The sequence below is a fragment of the Phalaenopsis equestris genome, unplaced genomic scaffold (assembly GCF_001263595.1).
Source record: "Phalaenopsis equestris unplaced genomic scaffold, ASM126359v1 Scaffold000597, whole genome shotgun sequence".
Taxonomy (NCBI): domain Eukaryota; kingdom Viridiplantae; phylum Streptophyta; class Magnoliopsida; order Asparagales; family Orchidaceae; genus Phalaenopsis; species Phalaenopsis equestris.
In genome coordinates this window covers 5,621-13,071 of record NW_018165037.1, presented here as the reverse complement: position 1 = coordinate 13,071, position 7,451 = coordinate 5,621, and the positions used below count along the sequence as shown (strand labels likewise).

The 7,451-nt window shown below is 38.5% G+C and overlaps 1 long non-coding RNA gene across 1 annotated transcript in view; it reads right to left on the bottom strand.

Moving 5' to 3' along the window:
- The window catches only part of LOC110029593, a 15,229-nt gene extending 8,117 nt beyond the window's left edge, over positions 1-7,112 (bottom strand). The window contains exon 1 of the long non-coding RNA XR_002294558.1: positions 6,964-7,112. This is a non-coding gene — a long non-coding RNA (uncharacterized LOC110029593). The remainder of the gene's footprint in view (positions 1-6,963) is intronic.
- Positions 7,113-7,451: the final 339 nt, after the last annotated feature.

The following is a 7,451-nucleotide window of genomic DNA, read 5'->3' as shown; positions in this document are numbered from 1 at the left end:
TGGCTGTGGAACAATAGGAATGGGTGCCTCGGACCCACTCTCCTCTTCACTTTCATCTTTAACAGAACTACGAACTGTCAGAAATAATGCATCTTGTACTTCTTCAGATATCATATTTGCGCTATCATTCTCAATCTTCTTGGGATTTCTACAGTTCCTCTTTATGTGGCCAGCCTTGCCACAATTCCAGCAGGTTGTCTGCTGACCAGACTTTGATTTTAATCTCCCTCTATTTGAGTTTTTATCATGTCATCTCCATCTGAAATAAACATTCAGCGCCGAACTGGTACCTGTGATCACTCCAGAATCTTTCATGCGCACTTCCTCAGCCAAAATCAAATCACGAATATCATCACATTTCAATTTAGATTTAACTGCAGAACTGTTAACTGTCATACTCGTGGCTTCCCAACTATTTAACAATGATGTCATTAATATCAGTGCACGTATCTCATCATCAAAATCAATTTTAACAGTCGATAATTGATTTTTGATAGTATTTAAATCATTCAGGTGCTGAAATATATCGAAATAAAATAGAAGAATAGACGAGAAAGCGAATAAATAAAACGATAAAATTCACACCAGAAAATAGTAACGTACTAGAGGAATTTACACCAGTCAATCACCTCGACTTACAAGAGGAATCTCTCACTCTTCGTTGCTCTCTGTCTTCTCTCTTTTTGTTCTTCTCTCTCTATATCGAGATACACCGAAGAAAACTTTACACCAAGATACACCGAAGAAAACTTTACACCAATATACACCGAAAAAAATAAACTTACAAGAGAAATAAACCCAAATTCTCTTCTGCCACAAGCCGCCAAGAAGAAGTCAAGGGAGAACAATCTTCTTCTTCTTCTTTCTTCTTCCTTCTACCGCAAGGAACTACTGCTTGCATTTATCTTCCTCTGTCCCGAGGAAGCCCGAAGAAGAACACAAAAAAGGCTGTGTCGTAGAAATTGAAGGGCAGCCGTGCGATACCTTTCTTCTTCTTCTACCTTCTACTGCGCACCAACGCCAAAAACTGCCGAAGAAAAAGCCTTGAAGCTCGAACCACACATGCCCCACCCGGAATTGCTCGAACCACACATGAGCTAAGGGATGCTTGGTTTCGCGACAGAGGAAGGCGGGAGCGGTTGGCGCTGTTCGTGAATCAACACCAGACGAAAATGGGAGTTGGGCGCGATCGGGAGCGGGAGCGGTGTCGCGATGTTTCGCGATCAGAAGTGGGAACGGTCGGACCGAGCTCCAAAACTCAACAATTCTCTCATTTTTTCCAACATTTACATCTCAAATCAACAAAAAAGAATAAAACTCTTGAATTGCTTAGAACTAAAAGTCATTTGATATTATTATTTCTAGTTCAATAAAATTTGTTATTCAATGCTCTAAGAAAATAACAGTGTTGAGAAATTAGGGCGAAAAAAATAAAATTGACACAAATCCAGAAGAACACACAAAGATTTAACGAGGTTCGGCAAAGATGCTTATGTCCTCGGGAGCAGAGCGACGACTTTTCCACTAATCCAGAAAAATAGTACAGGATACAAAATAAAATAACCTAGGATTACAAACAGACCTATTTATAACTCTAAAAAGAGCTGTAAAAGAAATCTTGGGTACAATATGTAAAAAGAAATCTTGGGTACAAGATGAAATTGCCAAATTACCCATGTACCGCACCCCCAACCCACATAAGAAGACTTTAAGAAGTCTTCCCTGATTTGGACAAAATCTTCTGCTCTGCTCCGCTCCGTTCCAACATCTGTCCCTTTATGGTATATGAGTCATATCTAACAAATCTCCACCTAAGCGAATATCCAACCCCTTAGGATAAATACGTCATAGAGTCTTTTACATACCAGAAGTGGGTTGGGCCACCATGCTTCTCTAGCACCTGCAAACATTCAACACGTTCAAGCAATGCAAAAACTTGTTGATAGTAACTGACTTGGTCAACATATCAGCTGTATTTTCATCAGTATGAACATTCTGCAACAGTATCTCACCAGAAGCAATCAATTCTCAGATCTTGTGATACCTGACATCAATGTGCTTGGTTCTCACATGATACACCTGGTTTTTAGCTAGATAAATAACACACTAACTGTCACAATGCAACTGAACTCCACCTTGCTCAATGCCCAGTTCCTTTACTAGCCTAGTAAGCCATAACGCTTCTTTAGCAGCTTCAGCTACTGTCATGTACTCAACATCAGTTGTAGATAATGCCACAATAGACTGAATTGTTGATTTCCAACATATAGGCCCTCCACCAAGAGTAAACAAATACCCAGTTGTAGACTGTCTGTCATCCAAATCACCAGCATAGCCTGAATCAACGTACCCCACAACTAAATGATCATTCTACTGCCTATCAAAAATAGTTTCATGTCCTACAGTACCCTTCAGATGCCTAAAAATCCACTTGATTGCTTCCCAATGTCACCTTCTAGGTTTAGCCATGTATTTGCAGACTTGACTAACATCATGAGTCAAATCAGGATGAGTACATATCATTACATACATCAAGCAGCCAACTGCACTGGCATATGGAACATTTGTCATGTCTTCGATTTCTGTATGTCTTAGGACACTATTCTGAAGAAAGCTTAAAATGATTTGCCAAAAGAGTGCTTACAGGCTTTGTTTTGTTCATCTCAAACCTATCCAGCACTTTCTTAACATTGCCTCGTTGAAATAAACATAATCGTCTTGAGTCTCTGTCTCGATGAATCTCCATTCCAAAAATCTTTTTCGTAGGACCCAAGTCTTTCATGTCAAATTCCTGGCTCAATAAAACTTTCAAACCACGGACATCATTCATATTCTTTGCAGCAATCAATATATCATCAACATACATTAATAGAAAAATAATAGAACGACAAAATAATAGAACGATCATCAAGGCTCTTCACATACTCACATCTCTTGTAGCCAATCTGAATCATGTAGGAGTCAAACCACTTGTAGCATTGTCTTGGAGACTACTTCAACCCATACAGCGATTTCTTTAACTTGCAAACCAGATGCTTTTGTCTAGGTTGAGTGAACTCTTCTGGTTGCTTCATGTAAATATGTTCCTCCAGATCACCATGCAAAAAAGCAGTTTTAACATCCATATGCTCCAAATACAAATCTCAAATGGCTACTAATGCAAGCACTGTCCTGATTGAAGTATATCTGACCACAGGAGAAAAGATTTCATCATAATATATCTCCTTCTGCTCTAAAAATTTCTTTGCTACCAGTCGAGCCTTGAGTTTTTCACCTCATTTTCCTGATACTGCTGGTTTCCTTTTGTACACCCACTTGCACCCAATAGTCTTCTTTCCTTCAGGAAGCTGAACTAGCTCCCATGTGCAATTTTTCTGCAAAGACTTCATCTCCTCAACCATTGCACCAATTCATTTCTTTTTCTTCTGGCTAGTGATAGCTACATGAAAAGTGGTTGGATCATCGCTGCTGATGAAAAGTGCATAAGAGACCAAGTCTTCATAACTCAATCTGCTAGGAGGTCTTATATTGGTGTGTCTCTGTCTGTCTCTGGCTAGATTATAATTCTGCAGATCATCTGGAGTTGAATCACCGGGTGTTAGATTTAAACAATCAACTCTCTCAATTGTTTTTGGATGTTGCTCTAAATCCATCTACACTACATCTGAACTGAAACTGTTCCCTTGCACCATGTCTTGATTCTGTTGTAACATAAACTGTTCATCAAAAACTGCATCTCTACTGATCACCATCTTCTTTGCAATCGAATCCCAAAACTTGTATCATTTCACACATTTCTTATAGCCCAGAAAGATGCATTTCTTGGATTTTGCATCAAGTTTTGATCTTTCATCTACAAGTATATGCACATAAGCAGGACAACCAAAAATCTGTAAATAATCGAAATTAACTATATTACATGTCCATATTTCTTCTGCGGCCTTGCCACCCAACGATGCACGAGGTGATCTATTGATGAGATAACATGTCATATTCAGAGTCTCTGCCCAGAAACTCTTAGAAAGCTCTGCATTCAGTCTCAAATATCTTCCCTTTTCAGTTAAGGACATGTTCATCCTTTCTGCCACGCCATTGTGTTGTGGTGTCTTGCGCACTGAAGAATGCCTCTGAATCTCATGCTCCTCACAGAACTTCTGAAACTGTAAATCTGTGTACTCCGTGTCATTATCGAGTCTCAAATACTTGATCTTTCTGTCAGTTTAGTTCTCCACCTTAGCTTTCCACAGCTTGAATTTAGAGAAGACTTCAGATTTCTGCTTCAAAAAATATACCCAAACTTTCCTGGAGAAATCATCAATAAAGGTAACAAAATACTGAGATACTTCCAATGACGATTCTCTATTAGGGCCCCATCATCAGAATGCACATAATCAAGAATCCCTTCAGTTTTATGTTTTCCAATCAAAAAACTGACTCTAGTATGTTTTCCAAGAACACAGAACTTACGAATATCGAGTTTGCAACTTTTAACACCATGCAACATGTTTCTTCTATGCAATTCCGTCATCCCACGTTCACTGAGATAACCCAGACATATATGTCATAGTTTTGTATTATCATTATCTGACTCCACAGAATGAACTCCACCTACAACTGTACTCCCCAACAATTTGTAGATATTGCATGCAGTTAACTTTCCCTTCATCACCGTCAGTGCAACCTTAACAATTCTGATGGTTTTACAATCCTCATCTGTCTTAGGAATAAAACCATTTATATGTAAAGTTCCCAAGAAAATCAAATTCTTCTTCATATCTGGAATATGTCTGACATCACATAATATTTTAACTGTGTCATTATACATCTTAATTCTGACTTCTCAAATACCAATAATATTGTAGCCAACTATATTGCAGCATCTATCATCACCCAAATAGACTGAGCCAGAATTAGTTGACTTGTATGAAGTAAAACACTCTCTGTTATGTGTTATGTGATAAGAGCATCCTGAACCAAGAATTCATGCATCCGTGAACTGAGTTGATGATAATGAAAGCATATCGCCATCACTGCAATCTGAATTGTCACTTTGCACCACATTTACAGACTTCGATGATCCATCACCTTTCTCCCCAGTCTGCTTCTTGAGTTTTGGACAATCTCTCTTCATATGACCTGACTCATTGCAATTGTAGCAATGAATTGTCTTTTTGCCTTTAAATTTGGATCTGAAATTTCGCCTTTTAGAACCATCATTTTTTTTTCTTCTATGATCCTGATTACCCTTCACATATAAATTATCGCTATGAGAGATTTCCCCTTCTGCTTCCGTTGGTTGTGAGCCAACAATGCTGCAGTAATCTCATCAACTTTAATAGTTTTTCTCATATGTAAGAATAGTCACCAGGTGTTCATAGAAAGAAGACAGTGAACACAACAAAACCATTGTTCGGTCTTCATCCTCAATTGTCATATCAAATCGTAATAAATCTGTGATTATTTGATTGAAATCATTAACATCCTGCGCCAGATCAGAACCTTCTTGCATTTCATCCCATATAGTTTTTGCTTCAGATATAATTTATTCGTCAGAGATTTAGTCATAAACTGAATTTTCAATTTCTTTCATACCCCCCCTAAAGATTTTAGATTCATTATATGATACATAACATCATCTGTCAGACATAGACGTATAGTTGCTGCCGCTCTTTGTTGTAATTCTTCTCAATCTTCATCCATCATGACATTTAGTTTTGCTGCCCGTAAAACTTTCAAGATTCCTTGTTGAGTCAACATATCTTTTACTCTTGTTTATCACAATCCGAAGTTACTAGTTTTATCAAACTTCACAACCTCGAATTTTGAATCAGAAATTGTCATTTGAAATTATTCTTGAAACAAATTATTCTACAAATTCTTCTACAATTACTTTCTCAGAATCTTTCTTTAAAAAAAAAGATTTAAGAAAAAAATTTCTTAATTATTTTTTTTTGAAAAGAAAAGATTGAAATATTTTATTAATTAAACTTTAAGTCTCTGTATAATTCTTTTAATTAACTGAATTTCAAAAACTTTCCTTTAGGCCTCCAGCAAAGAAAATAAATAGATTCCAATTCCTCCTATGCGAACTGCTCCTGCGGAAGAAACCCTCCGATCGCAAACGAAAACCCGAACTACTCTATCGAATTCACCTGTGCTGTACCTGAACCGTGGAACCTAAAAATCGCATCTTCCACTGCGCCGAATCGGAAAATGTCACGAAACCCTTCTGCGTCGCGACCTCTCCTGTAGCTGGAAGATACGAAACCCTTCTGCGTCGCGATCCAAGCCTTTCGCGAACTCCTGCTGTACCTGTACCGAAGCCACGAACTCCTTTCGCTGTCGAATCGCGAATTGTATCGCGGATTTGGTCTGCCGCTGCGAACCTTTCCGGCCAAAACGTCGCAATCCGCCGAACTCCCTCTGCTGGTCGCGAATCCCCTGGTGTCGCAGGCGGAAGAATTCCGGGTAGAATGCCGCGATTCACAAACCGAAGCCCTCGCCAAAGCGCGAACTCCATTCTTCCCGGATCACAGGAACTTCTCCCAATTTCCTCTGCGAAAGCCTCAAACCGCAAAACCTTCGCCTATGCCCAGAAAAACAGTAATCGGCAAAAATCGAGAAGAACAGACAAGATTTAGAATGTCTACGTCCTCAGTGGATAGCAGCAGCTTTTTCATTAACTCAGAAAAAGAGAACATGATAACCTAGGATTACAAATAAAATTATTTATAACTCTATAAAGAATATTAAAGTAAACTTCAGGTACAATATATAATTATTAAATTATCCCTCACCCAACCCCCAACCCACATAAAAAACCCCCTGATTTAAACAGAATCTTCTGCTCCACTCCAGCATATGTTCCTTTATAATATATGAGTCATATCTAACAAATAGTAAAAACACAACTTTATATAATTTTAATCGCCACTTAAGGCATTGATAAAATGCAGGAATCACCTTGAATTCTATCAAAACTTTGACGCCTTAGATCTCAAGCTTCACCTTACTTGTAGGAAGCGAACACAAACCAAAAGCAACATCCTTGATGTTGGAGCCCAATCTTCTTGAGATCAACTCCAAATGCAAATCAGAATGGAAAGAGCAAGCTACCAATGAGAACAAAAAAGTAAATGGTAGACAAATAAATAAAGAAAAAAAGGGGAGCCACCAAGTAGGGCCGATTATTGAATGCCAGTAATGAAGAATGCTTCAAATTACAGGCAGCCAAATAAGAGAGGATACCGGGTACTTGAACTCTTGAGTTTCAAGCCACTTGAGTTCAAAATGACCCTCATAAGGTTAGTAGATCTGTAAGGAGTCAGCGCTCAAGTAACAAGATAGGTTGATAGTATCTTGATCAATAACCATTTTGTCACCTCCTTTGGAACAAAAATTATCCAAAACTCAGAACTCCCACTTCAAAGTCTCCACTCTCAAACCAAGGC